Genomic DNA, 24,050 nt, shown 5'->3' on the forward strand with positions numbered 1-24,050 from the left:
ATTCTTGCCTTGAGAACCCCATGAACAGTATGAAAAGGCAAAATGATAGGATACTGAAAGAGGAACTCCCCAGGTCAGTAGGTGCCCAATATGCTACTGGAGATCAGTGGAGAAATAACTCCAGAAAGAATGAAGGGATGGAGCCAAAGCAAAAACAATATCCAGCTGTGGATGTGACTGGTGATAGAAGCAAGGTCCGATGCTGTAAAGAGCAATATTGCATAGGAACCTGGAATGTCAGGTCCATGAATCAAGGCAAATTGGAAGTGGTCAAACAAGAGATGGCAATAGTGAACATCGACATTCTAGGAATCAGCGAACTGAAATGGACTGGAATGGGTGAATTTAACTCAGATGACCAATATATCTACTACTGTGCCCAGGAATCCCTTAGAAGAAATGGAGTGGCCATCATGGTCAACAAGAGTCCGAAATGCAGTACTTGGATGCAATCTCAAAAACAACAGAACGATCTCTGTTCGTTTCCAAGGCAAACCATTCAATATCACCGTAATCCAAGTCTGTGCCCCAACCAGTAATGCTGAAGAAGCTGAAGTTGAACGGTTCTATGAAGACCTTTTAGAACTAACACCCAAAAAAGATGTCCTTTTCATTATAGGGGACTGGAATGCAAAAGTAGGAAGCCAAGAAACACCTGGAGTAATGGGCAAATTTGGCCTTGGAATACAGAATGAAGCAGGGCAAAGGCTAATAGAGTTTTGCCAAGAGAACATACTGGTCATAGCAAACACCCTCTTCCAACAACACAAGAGAAGAGTCTACACACGGACATCACCAGATGGTCAATACCAAAATCAGATTGATTCTATTCTTTGCAACCAAAGATGGAGAAGCTCTATACAGTCAGCAAAAACAAGACCGGGAGCTGACTGTGGCTCAGATCATGAACTCCTTATTGCCAAATTCAGACTTAAATTGAAGAAAGTAGGGAAAACCATTAGATCATTCAGGTATGACCTAAATCAAATCCCTTATGATTATACAGTGGAAGTGAGAAATAGATTTAAGGGACTAGATCTGATAGACAGAGTGCCTGATGAACTATGGACGGAGGTTCGTGACATTGTACAGGAGACAGGGATCAAGACCATCCCCATGGCAAAGAAATGCAAAAAAAAAAAAAAAGCTATTCAGTAGACCACTATCAACACACCCAGCCTTGAGTCTAGCACAGCGCGGGGGCAGGCCAGGCTGGAGAGGGTTTGCACGGCACTTGGAGGACGTGGGACTTACATCCAGATCCCCAGAGTGCTGCAGCAGGACTCAGGAACCCGTGACCACAGGATTCAGTGTGATGAGTCATAGGAACCTAGCGCACACCTAGTGCCGAGCCTGGCAGAGCGGACCCCATGGGCCTGTGCACGTAGGCACGAATTAATGAAAACCTGGGAAAACCGGCGGCGCTGGACAGCATATGCCCAGGCGGTGCTCATGCTCTAAATGAAATAGGAAAGTCTAATCCTTCATCCATCATCCAGTCAGAAGGCAGACTGAGCATTTCCCTGAACACCACTTCCCTTCGACAAACACTGGCCATAAAGCAAATGCGCTGAATCTTTAAGAGGCCATAAAGCCTTTGGCAGTGGCATGGGGCTCTGAGAACATACACATGAATAAATTAAAACCCAAAGCTGTCGCAGAGATGCAGCCACGTCCAGAATGACACTTATCAACAGGCCCTTAGAGGAAAGAAACACGGCCACAGCATTTCACATGACTGGGGGACAGCCACCCACCAGGCTCCCAGTGCCCCCAGCCCTGAGCCACGTGGGCAGCTCCCATCCAGATGAACAGGGAACTCACAGAGGAGCACGGAATCAATGCCCCTGGTCGGCCAACCAGACTGCGACCCCATCAAACGACTCTCAAGCCACAGACCTGCTCCTCTGAGGAGGGCGAGGTCGGTGACCAGTCCGGGGATGGAGAGCCACAGCCCCCCTCAGTGACCAAGTTTACAGTCAGTCACCAGACAGAGTGCTCCAGGGCAGGGAGAACCACTGGAGCAGGCCAGCAGGCTCCACGTTCATGACAGACGTGGGCAGGGCCCTTCGTGTGGAAAGCCTGACCCTGGACACTCGATTTCTCTATTGAGCGCTGGCCACCAACCCCAGGAGGGCTGCCTGCACCAAGATTTTGTCCTTGATTTAAAAACATTCTTTTCCCTGAGGATCTCTGATCGGGCACTGCAAAGAATTGCAAGGAGGCCCTTGGAGTCAGACAGAATTAATATGACTCGTCCTCCCGCTGGGTCTCAGCAGGACACTTGACACAGACCACAGCCACGTGACTCCTTTCCCAGGACTGCAAGTCAAGGCTGCGAGCTGGGTCAGTCTTTGAGGAGGATTTGCAATAGAATCAGAGATGAGGATTTGGCCGGGGGGTGGGGGGGCGGCCGGCAGTTTTTTCTACCTTTTCACCTGTAAGCCCAGTCCAATCAAGTGCCCAAACACACATTTTTTCAGGGTTGAAAAAGTACGTACAAACCAGGACTCACAGGAGGCTGGACACACAGAGGCTCTGCTAAAGCCACTGAAGAAGGCAGAGTTTGGCAAAATGGAGTTCCTGCTTCAGTTCCAGCAGCCTCAGATGGTGGAGACATGTAATAAAGGTCAGGCAGAGTGAGAAATACTCTTACTGGAGAGTCAGCCTAGGTTTGCTGAACATTTACTATGTGCCGGTGCTGTGCTGGGCGACAGAAACATAAGCAATCTGGGGCAAAGCCGAGACTGAGAGGCCATTTGAAGGCAGTCAGGCCCTAGATATGATGAACTATCCTCCTCCGTGCCTGTCTGAGGACCGGTCAAATCCTTCCCCTTCCAAAAACCTGAGGCACAGAGACAAATAATTAAATGTCGGTTTTCAAAAAAATAATAATCATAAATAATCAAGTCTGTGCCTGCTTCTGCACCACAGGAATGCTATGTCTGGGTTCATTCAAATCAGCCATGGGGCTGTCTCAGTCGGCTAGGGCTGCTGTAACAAATACAGCACAGACTGGGTGTCCTAAGCAGTGGACAGTCATTTCTCCCAGTGGCGAAGGCTGCAGATTCTGTGCCTGGTGAAACCAGGGCCACGTCCTGGTTTGCAGATGGAGCCTTCCTGCTGTGTTCTCACATTACAAAAGGGACTAGAAAGCTCTCTGGGGTCTCTTTAGAGGGACACTAATCCTAAGGACACTTGAGAGTTCCTCCAACCAACCGCAAGGAGAACAAACCAGTCCATCCTAAAGAAAATCCACCTTGAATATTCATTGGAAGGACTGATGCCAAAGCTAAAACTCCAATACTTTGGCCACCTGATGCAAAGAGCCAACTCATTGGAAAAGACCCTGGTGCTGGGAAATATTGAGGGCAGGAGGAGAAGTGGGTGGCAGAGGATGAGATGGTTGGATGGCATCACTGACTCAATGGACTTGAATTTGAGCAAACTCTGGGAGATAGTGAAGGACAGGGAAGCCTGGCATGCTGCAGTCCACGGGGTCAAAAAAAACTGGACGTGACCCAGCAACTAAACAACAACAACTACGTCATCGGGGGGCTACACCCTCAAGACCTCATCACCTCCCAGAGGCCCCATCTCCTAATACCAACACCCTGGGAGTCAGGATCTCAGCAAATCTTGGGGGACACAAAATTCAGTCCATAACATGGACTAAGCAACGTGGGCTGAGGACCCCCCGTGGTAGACAGAAGGGGCTCTCCTTGTTCTTTACGGGTATAGCATCTGAGTTTGTGACATCTTTTTCAGCATCAAGCTATTAAGCTGTCTAATTTTTAAAAATACCTATTTATTTGGCTTCACCACGTCTTAGTTGCAGCACATGGAATCTAGTTCCCTGACCAGGGGTCGAACCAGGGCCCCCAGCCTTGGAAGTGCAGAGTCTTAGCCACTGGACCACCAGGAAAGTCCCTCTAATTTCTTTTTTCCCACACATATACACCTCACTTTTCCCCAAATGAAAACTTCTTTCCTTATTACTAAATAAGGAAACTTACATCTTTGAACATCTCCCGTTTGTCCAACACTGTACCACATGCTTTATACTGAACTCTCACAACACTCCGAAGAGGTTGGCACCCCAACCTGTGGAGGAGGACACAGAGACTCAGAGAGATGAAGTCACCTGCCAAAAGCCACATAGCTGGTCATGAGCCAGTCAACTCCAAAGCCCACATATGCCTCTTCCAATATCAACAAAACCCTCATTGATTAATTTGCTGCACACAAGTGGGCTGTCGTGACTCCTTCCATGCTGATGGGAACAGATGGAGCAGATGAACAGAATCTACTCAGCCAGCCTTTCTCTGGCCAAGGCTGCTCCCAGAGACAGGGCCTGGGAGCAAGTGCCCCTCCCTCCAGTGGACAGGAGGGTGGACAGCTTCCAGCAGGGGGTGTGATGGGGCGGTGCCAGCATCCTCTGGCTGCCGTGCACAAAGATGTTCAGGCCATGGGTTTCTCAAGGGACCCTGGGATGGAGGGCCAGTGGCTCTGGCAGCAGCAGTCACTGCCTCTGGGATGGCATAGGCTCCCTCTGAATGACTGGATTCAGGTTCAGGTGGGAATGGAAGTGAGACCCCTGAGTTGATTCCTGTGTGCCTCCCCCAGGGTCCATCTGGTCAACCCAAAAAGCCTTAGTCATTGATGTTGAGCTGAACTCCTCAGTCATAAGCACCTACCAAGGACAGCAGCATGCATTCCACCCATCCCCATCTAACAGAACCCCCTGCTATTCCTACCACAAAACTTGGGGCCGTGGCAGAGCCACCTTAGAGGAACCTATCCATCCATCCATGCAACACAGAGGGCCCCCTTAGACAACCTGCTCTTTGACATGCTAGAAATGTCATGGGCTCTGATAATGACTTGTTTTCAAATCTTGGTCTGCCACAAGCTATGTGAACTTGAGAGACTCACAAGACTTTCCTGTGTTCTCATCAGTGAGCCTACTTCATGAGGTTCTGAAGGAAGGACAAGGAGCAGCACCTGGAATGATATAAGGCTCTAAATGACAGCGTGGCATGCTCACAAACGTGGACGCGCCTGTACCCCTACTAGTCAGGGTCCCACCTCTTCCTCATTGGGCACAGATGGCCAGGCATTAAAGGAAAAAGAAAAATCTTACTGGAAATTGTTATGTTAGTAGAGACAGAAATTTTACCAGCACTGTTTCCAAAGTAATGAGGAAGGTAGAAAATATACCTAATTGGGGTGAGGTGGCAGAGGAGGTGGTTCAAGCAGTGTGGAAGGGGCCATTTGATTTCTTGCTGCTTTTAGTAAAAAGACAAGAGAAATGCGCTAAAGGCAGAACTGTTGACCAAAAGAGAGGCAGAACTTTCTGGATTTGAAAATTCTCACCTTCTCCAGACAGTAAATGATGTTAAGCTTAAAGGGCTCCTAGGAAAAATGAAGTACATGGCACTGTCAGGAAAATCAGTTTTATGGACGAGCCCAAGTGTTTGGCTGTCTTAGTCAGCTTGGGCTGCCATACAAACAACAGATGCCATCGACTGGGCGCTTCAAAAACCCTGTCCTCACAAAGTGCATATTGGAGCTATTTGCAGGTGAGGCTTTTTCCCTAATGGAGGGAGCCCCCAATAGGATCCATAGGGCATCCACAACATTTTTAAGGGAATCATATTGGAAAAAGCATTGACAGCTTGGGCTGAAATGGACAGACAGCACAAATTGAAAAGATGCCTGAGTGTGTGCAAGCAAACCCTGTTCAGCCAACCCTCATCCTCTTCATTGCTCCTTCACCACTGACTCTGGCCCAAACCCTTCTGTCCTATCCATTCTTCACAAATTCACTTTTTCTTTCCAAAATGTATAAAAAGACTCTGCTCTGGTTGCTTCTTTAGTTCTTCATTCTCTTACGGAGGCTCCCATGAATGTGTAACAATTTACTAAAATGTGTATGCTTTTCCCCTGTTCATCTGTTTTTGTCTGTTTAATTCTTAAACCCAACTGGAGACCTAAAGAGGACAGAGGAGAATTTGTCCTCCCCTACAGTGGATAGCTAGATGGTTAGATAAATGTATTGGATAGATACACAGACAGATAAAGATACAGGTATAGGATGAATAAATAGATAGATGACAGAAGACTACAGAGGAAACATTTATTTTTACTGTCTTTCTAAAATGTGAACAAAGGCAAAGAAACGACACACAAGCATAAGTGAATAAGAACTCCTGAATACAAATTACTTGCTTTTGTTCATCACATTCCAAGAGGAATTTTAGAAGAAAAACTCAATGCTTCCCAATTTCCCCCTTTATAGATTACTTTTGATGGATACATTTCTCAGCAATTTCACACAACACCAACCAGGAGATTAAAACTCAACATAAACTAGAACTCTAAGAACCAGAGCTGGCCTGTTTCTGTCCCCTCTGGCGTACAAAAGAACATAAGGAGCAGAGGAGGGTGTCTGGATGCTCCAAGGGCTGGCTCCTGAAAACTTGTCCCAGGCTCCCTCCACCCAGCCGTGTGCCTCCTTCCATGTGGACTCCTCATCCTCATGTTCCTCGTACACAGAGGGAAGGTCACGATGCTTTGCCTGCTTCCCTAGAGTGTGTCAAGCAGACCGAACAACCATTTGAAAGAATGCAGCTGTTTGGGATAAAAACTATGCAGGGCCAACTACTGTCCCTTAATAACAGGACTGGGCCTCCAGAAACATGACAGGCAACTCACCTCTGCTGGAGGCCCCGTGCGGTGTTAAGAGTTCTAATTCTCTGTGAAGGGCCCAGATGGAATGTGCAGCCATATGCCATGTGCATATTTTTCTTTACATAAAGCTGATTATCTACCATTTCCTGGAAACAAAGAAAAATTACTTGTAATTATTCTAGGCTGAAAAAAATAGGGACTTCTGGAAGTTTTTTGCCTCCCCTCCTACAATGCCCATTAACAGATATAAAGAAATAATACCATGTGGACTGAGCATTAAGCAATAAATCAGAGCATGATTCACACCTTCAGAGGAGGTGGGCAAGAAGGATCTACCTTTAAAGAACTCCAGTGAAGGCAATTACCATTGTTATTTGAAAACATTTAAGTCCTCTATTGGAGAACACTTAAGAAAGCTGGCAGGAGTGAAGGGGTCGGGGGAACCCACATGACCAGCACAATTAGGGAGAAAAAAAGGCAAGCATTGTTTAAACCCAGTTCCTTAAATCCTCCCAGGCCTCAGCTCCCGGTTGGGAAGATACCATTTCTGAAAGCCTGTTATACTTTCTTAAGTTTTCAAAGAACTGTCAGCAACACGCCAAGGATGGGAGGTGCTGACTGTGAGGTGTGGGTCAGGCAGGCTAATGGCTGTTACCTCCTTTCTGCTCCAGAACCCCCTCCTGACAAGGGAGCATCCTGGGGCTTCTCGTCCGTGAGCAAGGAGTGGATGGACCATGGCGAGGGTCTGAGATTCCACACTCAGACTATAAAATCATGGGTGAATGAAGAAGTGACAACAGGCAGGGCTGCCTGCCCTGCAGGCTAGAGGATGCTACCTGGGGGAAACCTTTGTGCTCATGGCCTCATGCTAGAGAAATCTGATTTGGGGTTTGTTGTTGGTGGGGATGCTCTCAAATGATGAGGAAAAGGACTGGTGTGTTTTTTCACTTTTGGTATGCTGCACATGGATATTTTTTATGAAGTACCCTAAAACGTGATGACTCAGAACATGAAATTAACCAAAAAATACAAAATATAAGCCCCACTACTTTGGTAGTTTCAACAGACATAAAAAATTTCTCTCTACCCTAGTGCCAGAAAACTTTCTAAAGATGTATTCCCAACTTCGTACTTACCCCATTGGAGACCACCAGGTGAAGGGCCACACTCTAAACAGTTCTAGTCTAGGCCTGTGTATTCCAAAGTTGCTGCTGGAAAACAAAGTCATCCAAGGTGATCTCAGGGAAAACGGCTCTGATGGTCATGCAGGATGTGAAAATGCTGTCTGTCCTGGACATTCACTAGGCATGGTAGCATATTAAAGGCTCTGAGAAATCCTGTTTCAAAAAGTAAACTTTTTTATTGAGCCCAGTTTTTAAATTTATTTGCTCACTTTCTCTTTTCTCCCTTTTAAGTTTCTTTACTTATTAATTTATTTTTGTATAATACGTGTGAGATTTGCCAACTTACATTTCACTGGTCTCTATAGTCAAAGGTATGGTTTTTCCAGTAGTCAGGTACAGATGTGAGAGTTGGACCATAAAGAAGGCTGAGCACCCAAGAACTGATGCTTTCAAATCGCAGTGCTGTAGAAGACTCTTGAGAGTCCCTTGGACAGCAAGATCAAACCAGACAATCCTAAAGGAAATCAATCCTGAACATTCATTGGAAGGACTTGGAAGGACTGATGCTGAGGATAAAGCTCCAGTACTTTGGCTCCCTGCTGTGAACAGCCGACTCATCATCAGAGCCAACTCTGATGGTGGGAGAGACAAGGCAGGAAGAGAAGCGGATAACAGAAGGTGAGATGGTGGATAGCATCACTGACTCAAAGAACATGAGTGTGAGCAAACGCCAGGAGATAGCGAAGAACAGCGTAGCCTGGCATGCTGCAGTCCATGGGGCTGCAAAGAGTTGGACACAATTTAGCAACTGAACAACATCACACACTAAGAGATGTGGGTCTGGGGTCTGCCCTCATGGGAATCTGCCCAGCCTGAGACACTGAAAAGTCGGTCATAAGGCTGGACCCCAAAATGGCAAGTCCCCCAGCCCCAGTGAGTCTTTGCTAGCCAGTCGGCCCTGCAGCGGTGGTGTCTGGACGCCTTTGCAGACAGTGGCAAATGGTCCAAGGAATTGCTTCTGGTGACACTGAGGTTCCTCTTTAATTGTTTCACCTCCACAGGTAAGAACTCCAGTTGTTGGTGCCACAACATGTTGGCAATTGCTTCACATGGTGGGACACGGTGGCCTTTAGTGAGAGTCTGTGTGTTGAATAAACTCAACCAAGGAGATGGCGAGTTATCCTAGGAACTCCAGGGTGCCAGCTATTGTGACACACTTTATGCTCCTGGGCTCACTCAAGCCAAGCCCGGAATGGACTTTTCTAATTAGTCAGCATCAGGCAAACATCCCATGGTGCAATCAACGTCCTTACGTTTGAAAGCGGAGGCTTTCAAACTCCGCTTGGAAATACATTTGAATTCACTAATTCACTTATATTCAGTGACTATATTCACTAAACTCCCAGTTCCCCTCTAACAAAACAATTATCTGCAGTCCAGTTTCCACGCACAGAACCCCAGTGCCTTCTCACTGGGGTCAGTAGCATGAGTGGTCTGATTTTGCAAAGACTGGTGTCACTGTTGGTTTTAACAGTCATGGGGCAGCTGATGAGCTGGTCCAGAATATCGCTGTCTCTCAAAGACCTGGAATTTCCTGCTGCTGTATCAAGTCAAAAACACAACAAAGTCAAGGCCACTTTCTCATTTCCAGCTCAATCTCCTTACTTTTTCTGCATTCCTAGCTCTATTTTGTATCCCTGTGGATACAGACTACTTTACAGGCTGCTCTGATGTATACCCTCCTGAGGCCAGAAAAAAAGTGTTTCCAGGTCTGGGGTTTCCTTGGTAATAACACTGATGTGGCGTTTAGACTCAGAAATTACGTAGCCAACTTGTCTGCACGTCACATCATCCCCCCTGCCCATCTGACACGAATTGCCAACCATTGCAGGCACCAAGAAACTTTCCACTGGATAGATGATAAGTGTCCTGGGTAATCAGGATGGTATAATTATGAGATCCCCAGACCACGTCACATGCCTCTGTGTGGTTATAAAACATGCCAGCACATTCTTGGATTCACCTCCCAGGGAAAGGTGAGCCTGCTTCTCTGCCCCTGAACGAGGGCCAACCATGGGCACAGGCTTCTGACAGTCAGACTGCAGCGATGAGCCTCCAAGATGTCACCAGCTGCTCCTGGATCGTGAGACATCGTAAATCAACATGGTGGTCGTGAGCCACTCCGTTTGGGGTGATTCGTTACTCAGCCAACAGGTAACGAATACACTTCTTGAATGGGACACCCGGAGCTCTTCCCACGTCTCTGTTTTTCAGCGCACACTGCTGACCTCTTTAGGACTCCCCCAGCTAGTAAGGCTCTCCCAGCTGCTAACAGGAAAGCACACCAGGTCCCACAGATTAGTCGTGAACTGACCCCCCTTCCCACCTCCTCCTACCCCACGACTCTTACTTTGCTCCACGCTGCTCACCTCAGGTGCTGATTCAGACTTTCTGTTTTCGATGCTTCTAGTTATGAAGCCCAGTTGCTCACTGTGAACCGTTCATGCCCTTGGTTTTCAAGCTCACTCGCCCCCGAATCTGTCATGTGCCCAGTAGACAGGCGGACCCCACCCTGCAAGAAATGTACTCAGCCCAGCCTGTGGTCGTGTCCACACATTCCGCAAGCTCACTCACGCAGTCATTCAAGTGTCTATGGAGCATCGACGGGGCTCCAGGAGCAGAACAAAGCTGATAATCTCTCACTGTTCAGTGGGAGCAAGGAGAAAACTCATCTCTTCATTAACAGTGTGACGAGCCAGTACCAACCATGACCGTGCAGTTAGGGCAGAACAATTAAACGGGAAAGATCTATTTTTGCTGCTGTTGCAGGAGGTCTTGTCAGGCTGTGAATGGGCACAACTGCCCATTTTCTTACATCGAAAATGGAGATGACAGTGGTGCTGTTGTAGAATTAAACGGGACACTATCTGTAAGACGCTTTGCCCAGTGCCTGACGCAGAGGAAGAGCTCAGTACACACAGGCTGTTCTCATTCTTATTACACATTAACTCAAGGTTAATACACCCAATACGAGTGCCCTCATGCTCCCTCTGCCCTTCCCACATCTTTCCTGTCCCAGATCAGGACACATTATCTTCCAAGCTACTCAGCCAAAAAGAGACTCCAAGCATCTGCAGCGGTCCCGTCTCCTTTCCTTGGCTCACGGCCCACATCCAGTCCAGCAGCAAGGGTGTTGGCTCCATTTTTGAAATAGGTTTTAAATATATTCACCACTTCTCAGTCCTCCCTGGCCCACCCTGTCCACAGTCTCGTCGCCTCCCCTTGGTTAACAGCTGAGATGTGCCAACTCCTCCACCTGCTCCTTAACCAGCAGATGGGAGAACAGCGCTTAAACAAAAGTCACATCAACCTATGTACTGCTCATAATCCTCCAGTGATTTCCCATCTTTCTAATGACCTCATAATCTCAGGGTCTGGCCCCAGACCTTCTCTCTCATAGATGTCTCGGCCCCTCACACACTCTTGGCTTCAGCCTCGTGGCCCCTCCTGTTCTTCCTCAAGCAAACAGGCCCCTCCTGCCCAGGACATTTGCACTAGCTACTCCTTCAGTCTGAAAGACTCTCCTCCAAATACCTAAAAGTCTTGCTCCCTCCTTCCAGTCTATTCTCAACGGTCAACTTCTCCCCAGGGGAGCGGGGGTATTCACCGACCATCCTAAATAAAACCACAACCCCTTGCAACCCTCTCTCCAAGCTGTTTCCTCACTGGCTACCTTGCTATGTGTTGACTTTATTGTCCCCCCATTGGAATGTGAGCCCCATGAGGGTGCGGGCCACTGTTCAGTGCTCTACAGTGTAGTGAAAGTGTTAGTTACTTAGCCATGCCCCACCCTTTGGGACCCCATGGACGGTAGCTCGCCAGGCTCCTCTGTTCGTGGGATTCTCCAGGCAAGAATACTGGAGTGGGTTGCCATTCCCGTCTCCAGGGGATTTTCCTGACCCAGAGATCAAACCCAGGTCTCCCACATTGCAGGCAGGTTCTTCCCGTCTGAGCTGCCAGGGAAGCCCCTCACTACTCTATCCCCAGTGCCCAATACGAAGCAAATACTCAGTAACTGTCCAAGGGAGAGGAGGGAAGGAAAAAGGGGAGGGGATGCACTACTTCTTTTGCTTCGAGCAACCCAGAAAAAAATCTAGGCTGATGCAGTGCGGAGCCTCACCTGGGCTCTAGGCTAGAGCCCTCTGTGCTTCCTTGGCAGGGAAGGGAATATTCTGGCGACTTGGGCACCTGTCCCTTCGTCTGTCACTCAGCACAGGTACAGAGGAGTCACTGTGAGTTCGTTCATCTGCTGATCTTAGGCATCATCTTCACTGTGCCAGGGGGCAGAGGTAAACTTTCTGAGTAAAAAGCTTTGCCCAAGGTGAAGAGGAGCGCAGGGTTCAAGGTCAAGTCTTCCTTCTGGGATGCAAGTTCTTAAGGAGGCCCCTGGCTTTACTGAGGTCAGGGGCAGGGCCTGAGTGAATCACCCCGTGCTTGCCCGCAGCGGGGTGTACATGGGTGGCGCACACTCCCTGGCTGGGTCAACAGCCTGACAGATTAGACAGCGTGTTGAGCTGGGCGTCACGGGATACGGGTTTTAGTCCAGGTTCTGCTATCAACCAGGTCCAGGAGCTCCACTCACAGCTGCCACAACCCTGTGAAGAGAGTCACTGCTCACCTTCTCAGGAGGACACCATCACCAAGGTCCCCACAGGCTCCAGAGTGTTTCAGACGAGAGCCTGACAAGGAACCAGTGGGGGACACTTGGTGGTGACGCCCGAGCTCCATATGCAATAGCTTTTCCCTTTTTGATTTGCTTTGACTCATTCATTCAACAAATGCGTATTGAACATCCACTCAGGTAACAAAGGCACATTTACAAAGGCTCTTACCTTCAGTGGGGGCCTCTTTCCTGGGTCTCTGTCTCCATTTTTTCATTATCTCTGAGTTCTAACCCTCATACTCCTCCCTGGAAAGAAGCCAGGGACCTCTTGGGCCAGAAAGGTATTGGCTCCTGTGCCAAATGGTCAACACAGATGTCCTCTCGGGGGAGATGAGTGGCCTCCGAAGGCCCAGATGAAGTCTTCAGTAGACACCACACTCTGCGGCCCCATCGCATGACAAGTGGGCTGGGTGACCTGTCTCAGCGTGGACTTCAAAACACGCTTTAGGAGGGAGCAGGGCTGGGGCAAGGCAGGAGGGCAGAGACTACAGATTTGCTGGAAACAAGCATAGTAGGGCCTCTGGGTTCTGTATGGACGGGTGGTCAGTGTTGCCACCGACTGCATGGCAGGAGGCCCAGGCGTGGCAGATGGCAGGGACACAGCCTCAATTACAGCTTCATTAAGGAATCAGGTGGGTTATAACTTTCAGCCTACAGCGTGGCTCAGCTGAACTGCACTGTCTTCTCCCCACAGAGTCATCCATGCAGAAGCAAAGAACTGCTGCTGAGCTGTCTGGCCTGTGTGCACATTTGGTAGAAAGAGAAACAGTGTGCTGAGGAGGTGTGCGTGGCCCACTGTCCTGAGAGTTTCTCCAAGGGTGCTACGCTCCAGCCCTGCCACCCTGCGTGCAGAACGTTCACCCGTCGCTTGTGGCCTCTTGTCCTTGGGTGAAGCTGCCAGGTGACTGGACTCTGGGTGGGTAAGTTGTCCCTGCACCCCCGCCAATGTGTTTCATCATAAAAGAACCTCCGGTTTTCTTTGCATGGGGCTTAATTGCTTGTACGCTTTCAATTAGGTTCTGGTTTCCCCTGCTTTCTCAGAGTTTATCTCAGACCTAACTCAGATTAAGGTGTTTTTTGTTTTTAAGACACTGTACAGATACCCTTCTCAGGACTGATTAAATCCACACTCCATCTGGCATTACAAAAGCTGTTTCAAGCCTGGATTCCTTCTCTGAAGTTATTTGCCAACAACCCATCCATAAATTAATGTTATGGTGTGTTTATTAGTTTCCAGGCCTTCGAATAGTATATCGATTCGGGGCAGAGGCTTAGCATCTGGTTTAGCTGAAGAATTTAATTTTCTACAAACCACAATCTAATCATATCATCTGGTACTCAAACAAACACAAATTCAGTGGCCTTTAAATGCTGATGACTGCACCAGGGCCGAGCCCAACTCAGTCTCCACCAGTCTGCCATGACAATGAGGGTGTTAACAACAACAAAAAAAGTCAATACAGTGGATTATTTAAAAGGCTAACTACATTCAGTTTAATGGACTGTCCATTTTTTCTGAGTTTATGCTCATCCTTTCTCACGTGTGTACCAACATTCTTTAAGATATTTTTTAACAAGTATATTTGATAAAATAAAAATGGACAGGACTTCTCTGGTGGTTGTGTGGTTAAGACTCTGTGCTTCCACGGCAGGGCACATGGTTCAAGGAAATAAGATCCCACGTGCCACAAGGAGCAACCAAAAAAAAAAGAAGACAGTTCTATGTGCCTCAAATTTTGTAAATCATTTTACTGATCCATGAACTCCAAAAGATAGGCTATCCCAGGCTAATGAAACATCTGGTGATTTTTAAAAAGATGGGACAGGTCCAGGCTTAAGACTTCCCCACCCCTTTCTCAGACTGATAAACACCCACCACTGTTTCTGAGGGGCCAGCGGGGAAGAGAAGCCAGCCTCGCACACAGGCTTTGAAACAGAAGCAAGTCCAATGTCAACTTACTGGCAGGAAGAGACCAGCAGGGATGGGACTCCCCTTGCTTCAAGGTCTCCATGTTTCTGAGATGTATGACTTCCCAAAAAACACTGTTATTGCCTTTCGAACTTTCACTCACTGGCATCACTTGACCTGTAGCTTTGATATGAAAACAAGCAAGTGCCCTTCTGTCCTGGGCCACACCATCCTTGGGGGATCGGGACGTGGCCTCCATTAGTGCCCTGGGCTCGGGGTGGCAAGCCTGTGACCCCTGGCTGCCCTTCAGGGCTGCCCCAGGGGCCCCTCTGATTTCCTCCCCTTCTTCCTCCCTGAACTGAGAGACCAGCCAGGGAAGCAGCAGGACTGTTTGCGGGCGGGGTGGTGGGAACGGAGGTTTGAAGGCATCTTCACTGGGCATGGCCATTTGCTGCTGTTATTGTTTAGCTGCTCAGTCGTGTCTGACTCTCTGCGACCCCACGGTTGGTAGCCCACAAGGCTCCTCTGCCCACGGGATTCTCCAGGCAAGAATACTGGAGTGGGTTGCCATTTCCTTTGAGCTACACCCAAGCCCTGTTAGGCTCATTGTTAGAACTTTTAAACGGTGCCCTAGATGGGACCTGTCCATCTTGGCTGGCTCTTAGCTTTCATCCCTACATGCCTGGGACACCTCTCCTCTTCAGGGGTCCTAAGCCCTTCTTACCTCTGTCTTATTTCAACATGGCTCCTTCTAACATCCTAGGCACCTGCCCATTGGTTCTAAACCTTCTTCAGTGTCTGCCCACAAGGCTTTGAAGCCTTGTGTACATAGAACTTCCCTGGCCCTCCCAAACCTACAGTAAGTGACCCCTGACCCCACCTGATGCATGACCTTCAACAGCACAACACCATCAGCTTCAAGGTTGGCCTGATGCAAAGGCAGAAGTTGGAAAGCCAACCAAGGTCTAGGTGAACGCTGTTTGTAGCTCTGTTAATAATAAATTAGACCTCTTTCACGTCAGCACATATCAGACTATCTCTGCTATTCTTAAAGAGTGAACAGTATTAGTGTTCTTTTATATGGTTATACACCTCAATTTAGGAAGCATCACTATGAACAAAGCTAGTGGAGGTGATGGAATTCCAGTTGAGCTATTTCAAATCCTAAAAGATGACACTGTGAAAGCGCTGCACTTAATATGCCAGCAAATTTGGAAAAGTCAGCAGTGGCCATAGGACTGGAAAAGATCAGTTTTCATTCCAATCCCGAAGGGCAATGCCAAAAAATGTTCAAACTACCACACAATTGCACTCATCTCACATCCTAGCAAAGTAACACTCAAAATTCTCCAAGCCGGGCTTCAACAGTACGTGAACGGTGAACTTCCAGATGTTCAAGCTGGATTTAGAAAAGGCAGAGGAACCAGAGATCAAATTGCCAGCATCTGTTGAATCACAGAAAAAGCAACAGTTCTAGAAAAACATCAACTTCTGCTTTATTGACTATGTCAAAGCCTTTGACTGTGTGGATCACAAAAAACTGTGGAAAATTCTTCAAGAGATGGGAATACCAGACCACCTTACCTGACTCCTGAGAAATCTGTATGCAGGTCACGAAGCAACAGTTAGAACTGGGCATGGAACAACAGACTGGTTCCAAATCTAGAAAGGAGTATGTCAAGGCTGTATACTGTCACCCTGCTTATTTAACTTGTATGCAGAGTACATTGTCCAAAATGCTGGGCTGGATGACACACAAGCTGGAATCAAGATTGCCAGATATTGGAGAAATATCAATAATCTCAGATATGCAGATGACACAATCCTTATGGCAGAAAGCCAAGAGGTACTGAAGAGCCTCTTGATGAAAGTGAAAGAGGAGAATGAAAAAGTTGGCTTAAAACTCAACATTTAGAAAACTAAGATCATGGTATCTGGTCCCATCACTTCATGGCAAATAGATGGGGAAACAGTGGCTGACTTTATTTTGGGGGGGCTCCAAAATCACTGCAGATGGTGACGGCAGCCATGAAATTAAAAGACTCTTGCTCCTTGGAAGAAAAGCTATGACAAAATTAGACAGAATATTAAAAAGCAGAGACATTACTTTGCCAACAAAGGTCCGTCTAGTCAAAGCTATGGTTTTTCCAGTAGTCATGTATGGATGTGAGAGTTGGACTATAAAGAAAGCTGAGCACCAAAGAACTGATGCTTTTGAACTGTGGTGTTGGAGAAGACCCTTGAGAGTCCCTTGGACTGCAAGATCAAACCAGTCAATCCTAAAGGAAATCAGTCCTGAATATTCCTTGGAAGAACTGATGCTGAAGCTGAAACTCCAATACTTTGGCTACCTGATGCGAAGAACTAACTCATTGGAAAAGACCCTGATGCTGAGAAAGATTGAAGGTGGAAGGAGAAGGGGATGACAGAGGATGAGATGGTTAGACGGCATCACTGACTCGATGGACATGAGTTTGGGTAAGCTCTGGGAGTTGGTGATGGACAGGAAAGCCTGGTGTGCTGCAGTCCACAGGGTCGCAGAGTCAGACACGACTGAGCAACTGAACTGAACTCAACCTCAATTTAACTGATCCTCTGCTGTTGCAAGACAAACATCCTTTCACATCTATTTTTTTCTGCTTGTACTTCTGCTCATGCAGTGGTGTGGGACTTGGCACACTGAAGGGGAACTTTTCCTCCCATTGGCAGAGCATGGACATCCTCTCTGCCAACTGGCCTCGTCGGTCATTGCTTCCATTCAGCAAGAGAGTTCCAGAAAAACACCTACTTCTGCTTTACTGACTATGCCAAAGACTTTGTGTTGATCACAACAAATTCTTAAAGAGATGGGAATACCAGACCACCTTATCTGCCTCCGAGAAATCTGTACGCAGGTCAAGAAGCAACAGTTAGAACCAGACATGGAACAATGGACTGGTTCCAAATTGGGAAAGGAGTATGTCAAGGCTGTATATTGTCATCCTGCTTACTTAACTTATATGCAGAATGAAGTGAAAGTTGTTCAGTCGTGTCTGACTCTTTGTGATCCCATGGACTATGCAGTCCATGGAATTCTCCAGGCCAGAATACTGGAGTGGGTAACTGTTCCTTCTCCAGGGGATCTTCCCAACCCAGGGATCGAACCCAGGTCTCCCACAGTACAGGTGGATTCTTTTAACAACTGAGCCACCAGAGAAGCCCATATGCAGAGTACATCATGGGGTGACAAAGAGTGAGACACAACTGAGCGACTGAACTGAATTACTGGCAGGATGGAGAATGTGTTTAATAGCGTTGTATTTCTCTATCCGTACATTTTCTTTCACTGTTCTTTGCTCATATTCCACTTGGGGGTACTTCACAAGTCTCAAAGGGGAAAAACAAACTTCAAATATAAGTGATATTAGTCTATTCCCTATACAGACATTTCTATTCATCGTTTAACCTTACTGAGCACATGTCCCAGGCGCTGTATTGCACATCATGTACACATGATGTACATCATCTCAGTACATCTTCAGAGCAGGCCTGTGGAGAACGCCTCATCTTCTCTATTTCACTCAAGAGGCTAAGGTTCAGAAAGGCTACTGGAAAAGCTGAGACTCATCTCCAAGCCTGCTGCAAACCTGAGTTCTTTCCAGACACCACTTCATTCTCTAGATAAAAATGCCCTCACATGATTGTAAGGTGTTCACAGACAGTAACAGAAGGCCACAGAAGCTAGAACAACAATGACGTAGAGGCGGAGATGGAGCGACATCTCCTTTCTTCATGGTCAAAACAGTTTGCTTGGTGGCAGAGGCGGGCATGTCATTCGTGGCTTCTCATCAGAGGTTTTGACCCCAGGACTCTGGCTGCTTGTGGCTTATTCCTATACAACTGCATCAGGTGGTTCGGGTCTGATGGACAGATAACAGAGTCGTGAACTGTTGGGCTGCTGTGGGCTTAATTTTTAAGAAGAATCCTAATTTCTGAGCCCCACCCCCAGAGATTTGCCTCATTCATCTGGGGTGGCCTGGGCACCAGTATTTTGGGCAGCTTCCCAAGAGACTCTGGTTCACCACCCTGGTTGAGACCTGCTCTCCGACGTCATCTCCACCAGCCCATCCAGCTCCAACGCCCACATTTTAGAGCTGAGACAGTGAGGCCCAGAAGGAAACGTGGCTTTCCCAAGCTCACCCTGCTGGTGAGTGGCAGCTCAGACAGGGGCATAGCTATGATGACTTCCAGTCAAGCTATGATGACTCCACCAAGCTGTGCACCGCCAGGGCCATCGCTCTCTGCCCTTTCAGAGGTGGTCCTGCTAATGGTATGACTTGTGGGTACAGATGTGGTTGATGATTTAACACTGCATCCATACAGCAACCTGAGTGTCTAGGTCTTATTTGCTCCTTTGCATCCATCCTCTGCTCCCCGGCTGTCTTGTGAGGGTCCCTCACTTCCCATGGCTGTGAGCCAGTTTCCTCTGTGTGTTTCCGTGGTGACTTCCCCGCAGGACCAATCTGAGCCACATCTCTTCTCATAAGCATCATGTTCGTGCTTGTCATACAGGGGCTGAGCGCACTGGGTTCCCCACCCTTCTGGTCCGTGCCATAGATGTGGGTCTTCATTTGTAAGAAAGCATGAATGCCAACCCTCCCCACACGTCCGCCTGCTCCTTAATGCCACAAGGCCATCTGTTCTTTGCTCACCACTATCTTCAGACCGCCTGACATGGCAGCTGCACAAAGCAGACACACAGGCCTGGGGTTGGGGCACCCTCCCCTTAGAGAATTTGGGGCAGAACCCTTTTCAGACTCTCCCTTCCACCTCTAGAGTTTGCAGATCAGAGAACCCAGGCCCAAAAAGGCTCAGGGACCTGCCCAGAGTCACACCAGGATCTCAGTGGAGCTGATGAATGCATTCAAGACCGGCTGAGCTATCTGGGAGCCGTGGTTCATTGTGGATTCATATTTGGCTTTCAGAGAAGTGAACCTCTGCACGCCCACACACGGCAACTCCCACATCAAATCTCCTTAGGGTACCACACCTGCAGCAAAACTTACAGATGTGCTCTCCAAAGTCAAGGGTGTTCCAGGGAAGGATGTGAGAGGTCTTGATGCAGCCGGCTTTATCTTCAAATTATGCTGACTTTCCTCCAAATCAAAGTGGAAAGTTTGATCTACAGGGAGTTTTAGGGCAGCCTGGTAGCGGTTCCCAAGTGCGTGAAGGGTCAGAACTGCCCTCTAACTGGCATCATTTTCCCCATGTAGGCCCAACCCTCCCACTACACCCCCACCCTGCTCTGGAGAGTGGCATTGCTTCCCACACGTGCCAACCTGGCCGTGGCTCTAGGAATGACAGCAGATGACAGCCCCAACGCCCTATCAAACTCCAACCATCTCTTCAGTCAAGTCACTGGATCTTCTCCTGCACTTAGGCTGCTGACCTCTCCTCCTTCCTGGGACCTGCAGCCCCCCAGCCAGGGCCCCTCCTCTCCCATCGCCCTGGGCCATCCTCCCCCCGCCCCCCGCAGGTGTCCTGTCGTGACACGTGTGCCGCTGTGTTGCTCGTGAGACTCTCAGCTCCATGTAATCAGGGTTGCGGCCCTCCTGGTCACTAACGCCCAGCTCTGCGGGGGCTGGGAGGACAGGTAACCTTCCTCCTTACTACTGCGTGGTGATGCCTTCCTGGAAACCATGCGCCAATCAGCTTGTTGAATCCTCACAACTCCAGGAAACGAGCACTGCAGCCTGCATACCCCAGAGAAGGGCACAGATGCTATGGTCCTGCTCCTCCTTCCCCAGGACGGAGGCCAGTGGATGTCTCGGGCGCCGACTTCAAACTCGACTCAGTCTGATGCGGAAGCTCCGTCCTTAATCACCGGGCCTGTGTGCCGTGGAACCCCAGTCCAGGCCGGTCCCTCCGAGTCCTTCACGCTCCCCTCCTCAGCTCATCTCCTCCCCAGGCAGGTGCTCTCCTATGACTTGACCCCTACGTGCCAGCAAGTCCAAATCTCTCCACAATCACCAGCTGCCCATCTGCTCGATGTGTCCGTACCCCACTGTTCAGATTCTACAGGTCCAAACAGAAGCCGTCTCCTCGTCAGCCCTAAACCCACTCCTTCTCCCGGATTCATCAGATGGTGGCCTCACTGTCCCTCCCACGGCCCAACCAGGGAACTGCAGAAATCAACCTCTGGCCTTCTGTTCCGCTCAGCAGTACAGAATGATGTGTGCGAGAATACAGGTTCTGAAGAACACAATTCTAGTCACAAGTGCAAGAAAAATACAACAGGCATAACTTTAACAAAAGAAGCATAACACTGGACCAGAAGAGTCAAAACAACTTGAGAAAGAACAAAGTTGGAGGATGTACACTTCTTGTTTTCGAAACTTAAACACTTATATGATTCACTGATTTCTTGATAGAGGTACTAAGGCAATTCAGTTTTGGAAAGCACTGTCTTTTAAATTTGGTTCTGAGACCATTGAACATGCATATCAACTTAGATCCTTCCCTCACACCTTATAACAGTAATAATTTGACATGGCTCATAGATCTCAATGTAAGAGCTAAACTGTAAAACTTCTGAAATAAGACATGGGAGAAAAATCATTTGTCACCTTGGGTTAGGCAGAGAGATACAATACTAAAAGCATGATCCATGGAGGAAAAAAAACAATAAACTGGACTTCATTAAAAACACTCATACTTCAAAAGACATCATTAAGAAACTGAAAAGACATGTCACAGACTGGGAGAAAATATTTGCAGATCTTATGTCTTACAAAGGAATTGTATCCAGAGTATTTTAAGAATGCTTACTTTAAAAAAATAAGAAAACCCAATTAAACAAGTGAGCAAAAGATATCAATAGCGATTTCACCAAAGAATACACACGAATGAGTCATAAAAACATGAAGAGCTGCTCAATATCATTAGCCATTTGAGAAATGCAAATCAAAGTCACAGTGAGATATCACTTCACACCCACTAGAATGGCTTTAACCAAAAATACAGAACAAGCATCGGCGAGGACGTGGAGAAATCAGACCCCTCATACACTGCTGGTGGGAAGGTAAATGATACAGATATGATGGAAAAGAGTGTGGCAGCTTCTTTAAAAGTTAAACACAAGTTTATCATAAAAGCGAGCAACAGCACGGCTAAATATACACCCAAAGAAAATGAAAACAAGGCCAAACGCTTGGCACAAATGGTCAGAGCAGCGAGTGGAAATAACCCAAATGCCTATCAACTAGTGACTGGAGGGACAAAGTGTGATAGCCAGACAACAGACTCCTAGTCAGCAATAAAGAAGAAAGTGGATACTGACACTTGCTACCCATGGATGAACCTCAAAAAGCAAAAAGAAGTCAGATGCAAAAAACCCCACATATTGTCTGATTCCATTTCAAGGTCCAGAAAAGACAAATCAGAAAGATAGACGGTGGATTAACAGTTGCCTGAAGCTGTGGGTGGGAATGGATCCTGCAAATGGGGAAAAGAGCTTTTTGAGGTAATGGAAATGCTCTAAGATTGGTTTGCTGTGATGGCTGCATAACTCTGTAAATTTACTAAAAAATCACTGATGTGTATACTTAAATGGGTGAATTTTATGGTAGGTAAATAATACTTTCTTAAAATTGTCAGTGAGGGAATGGAAGTTCTAGACTCAGATTCAAGTCCTGCCTGGGTCTCTTTTCCTAGCAGCTGTGTAACTTGGGGCAAGTCACTTCAACTCCCTGAGCCTTAGTTTTCTCATATGTAAACTGGGAACTAAGGTCATACACTTCAGTTATTGGGAGAATTAATACGGGTAATATGCCGAGCACAATGCCAGACACACAGCGAGCATTCAGTAATGTTAGCTATTATCCTTAATTGTTATGATTACATTCAATCAATTATCAAGTTTCGCCAATTTTTACTTAGTAAATAGTTCTCAAGTTCACTACCTTTTCTTGGTAATTTCTCCCCTGGTGCTGGGATCCGTACCACCTTTTAGAAATAACACTTGTTGCAACTGTCCAAACATCCCCCAGGCCTATACCCCTACATCCGCCTCCACAGGGCACACAGGCCCCCAGGCCAGGTCTCTGCAGACTCTCCCACCCCATCCCAGACACACATGCCAAAGCGAGAACTTCCCCACACACGGCACGAGGCTGCGTGCATCCCTTCTCTACAAACGCCCCTCTCCCTCCCTTCAGTCCGTCTACTCTCTCTCCCGCACAGGCCCTCCCAGACCCTCCAGCACTGGGCTTTTCTGTGCCCACAATGGTCACCTGTACACGTCCCATCGCCAACACTGAACTGAGACACAGACTATAAAACACACCTCCTATCTCGAAGTATGAACCCAGCACCGTCCCAAGGCGACTAGTACACTGTAGGGGCTCAATGAAATGCTGACTGGTCAGGTGGACACCAGTGTGCAGCACCTTCTCGGCTTCTCCATGGGCTTCCTGACAGCTTGGGCCTCTTTTCAGCAGGTCACTTAAGGAAAAGTGACAGAAGTTATCCAGGAAAATGGAAATCCTCATAAGGCTCAATCTATTTGGAAGAACTGTTGTAAGAGGTGATGAGAGGAAGCACAGGGTCTGGCCTTGGGCTGAAGTCACTGCCACTTCCCACCACTGCCAGCAGTTCATCAGAACTGTGAGATGGCTGGGGATGTTCATCTTTCCAGTCGAAATGTTCCTAACTTACCCGAAATCAGTTTCGAAACTCTGAAAGGGGGTCTGTTAAGAATTTTTGAGACAGCTCACAGTGGGAATATACACTTGATTAAAAAAAAAATTTCCCCAGTTAGTCCTAACGAGCAGCAGGGGTCAAGATCCACTCTTATGAAATCTGTTATTTTTTCCTCTATTTTTCAGGATTTTTACTGATAAAATGGTGGCAGTTATGCTTAGATTTATCTATAACCGAAAACCCTTCTGAGAGTACAATTCACAAGTGTTAAATGGAATCCTTTGTCCTGTTCTCAACACCTTACGTCATTGTAAAAGTAAAGTCTGACTTATTAAAACTGTCTGATCGATAAGTATTAATGTTACTATTAGAAATGAAATGTAAAATCCATTAAAGGACAATTAAAACAAACTGCCAAAACCAATCTTAAATAACCCACAATCAAGAGCATCCGAAAACAAAGGCGTGAATGTAAAAGATAACTGAGAATAGTATTTCCAGAAGATTAAGCTGTAGATCCTGTGTGAATAAAGCCCTATTTGTGGACCTGGAATGTTTTTCTCTAATCATAGAAAAAGAAAAGAAAAGAGATCTTAGCAAAATATTGACTAGGCATCACTTTTGTGCTTATGGTGTAACGAGCCCTGAGACAAAGATTGGAAATGATTACAAATATACAGTGACACTCACTGTGACATAAAACTTAGTATCTTAAAATGAAAAAAAGTTAAAACAATATCACATCCTGTAAACATCTATTTTTCTTCTTTGGAGATGTCCCAGACTGAATCTCTTTTCCTTCTTTAGAGAAGCGTTCTGTCACTGATGGTGAAGAGGCTTAGGACCTGTCACCCCAAAACATGCCACTTTGGGGGTACAAACGATTTTTGAGCTGAAGTTATGAGTCCCTGAAACCCTTTAC

The 24,050-nt window shown here is 47.3% G+C and overlaps 1 long non-coding RNA gene across 1 annotated transcript; it reads right to left on the reverse strand.

Moving 5' to 3' along the window:
* Positions 1–6,125: 6,125 nt before the first annotated feature.
* Positions 6,126–10,576, reverse strand: LOC147361197 (uncharacterized). Its single transcript, XR_015139895.1, has 2 exons — positions 7,830–10,576; positions 6,126–6,839 (listed from the first exon to the last, which is right to left on the reverse strand). It is a non-coding gene; the product is annotated as an uncharacterized LOC147361197 (long non-coding RNA).
* Between the last annotated feature and the right edge of the window lie 13,474 nt (positions 10,577–24,050).

The sequence above is a fragment of the Bos grunniens genome, chromosome 13 (assembly GCF_055505025.1).
Source record: "Bos grunniens cultivar Pamir isolate PY7600 chromosome 13, Bosgru_T2T1.0, whole genome shotgun sequence".
In the NCBI taxonomy this organism is placed as follows: Eukaryota; Metazoa; Chordata; class Mammalia; order Artiodactyla; family Bovidae; genus Bos; species Bos grunniens.